Raw genomic sequence first — 1,617 nt, forward strand, 5'->3', positions numbered from 1 at the left:
ATAATAATTCGATCTAATATATAGAGCCTTCTAAATAATATCGCTATTACTTAAAACTCTTAATAATTATAAGTAGTTCCTAGTCGTGCGTATTATAACACGTCTCTATATCCGCTATTTTATAGGAAAAGAAAGCGACCGGGTACTATTATACCTTATCTTTTACATCTTTATACGGTTAACTAATAATTCTAGTAATTACGAATCCTAACGCGTTAGTTTCGACCCGAATATACTTCTTAGGATTAAAATACCTAAGAATCGGCGTAGTTATAAAGTAATTCTTTAACGATCGGAACGTATCTTACGCTTCCGGCGTTAACTATATCTCGACTAACTTAGCTTTACGCTATACTCGCCTACCTATAGAGATTTTACCGCTATTCTCTATAAGTTTATTAAGCGGCGCCGTAATTCGTAAGAAGCCTATAATGAATTTATAATAATAGTTTACGAAACCTATAAATGTTCTAATTTAACATATAGTAGTAGATTCTAGCCATTCTATAATGGTCTTTACACGCTCCGGCTCCATTTTTAGGCCGCTATATATTATAATAAAGCCGAGAAACCCAACTTCTTATTAGTAAAACTCGCATTTAGATAATTTTATATCGAGTTTATACTACCTTAGACGATTTAGTACCGATTTCACGTGTCCTTTATAATTCTATATACTATTAGAGTAAATTAGTATATTATTAAGATAAACTACGTAAATCACGTTAAGTAATCCTATGAGTATAGTGTTAATATATTCTTAAAACGCTTCTAGCGCATTTATTAGCCCGAATAGTATAATAGTATACTTAAAATAACTATATCTAGTCCGAAATGCGGTTTTCTACTTATCTCCGTAACGAATTCGAAGCCGGTAATATATATCTCGTAAATCTAGCTTTATAAAGTACTTTACCTTCGTTAATTAGTCTAAAGATTTACTAACTAGTAGTAATGGGTGATAATTCTTCTTAGTTACCGCATTTAGTATCTAATAGTCGATATATAGACGTAAACTTCCGTCTTTCTTCTTTACGAAGAGAATAGATACGCTAGCTAATGACGTACTATAACGTATCTAGCCTCTTTTAAGATATTCTTTAATATATTTATAAAGAACTTCGAGTTCTAGTCTCGAAAGTAGGTAAAGTAGGCTATAAGGGACGTCTACTCCCTCTTCGAGCTCGATCTTTAGCTTATACGGCCCGTGATTAGGGAGAAGTAATATATCTCCTACCGAAAACACATCCGTATACTATGAATATACGTCGGGTAGCATGTCTTCGCCCTAATTATTACTATTATCCTTATCTTTATCGATAATCGATAAGGATATAAGATAGATTAGTAACGATTAGGTCCGCACGGTAAGGTTCTATACCTCCTTACTAATAGTTACGACTTACTAGTATAATTTACTATAGTATTATTAGAACGTTAATATCTCCTTCTAAAAATTAAGGATAGGGTTTAGGCGTCTAAGCTAAGACATCCCTAGAATCATATTCTATTAGCTAATATTAGCCACGATAAATTTATTAGATATCTACTATTTTATTATCTTTAAGTTATAAACTTCGTAATTTATTATAGCTTTACCTAAAGTTCTAACTTTAT

This window comes from Pseudovirgaria hyperparasitica (assembly GCF_010093815.1).
Source record: "Pseudovirgaria hyperparasitica strain CBS 121739 unplaced genomic scaffold EJ05scaffold_1, whole genome shotgun sequence".
NCBI classification, from domain to species: Eukaryota; Fungi; Ascomycota; class Dothideomycetes; order Acrospermales; family Acrospermaceae; genus Pseudovirgaria; species Pseudovirgaria hyperparasitica.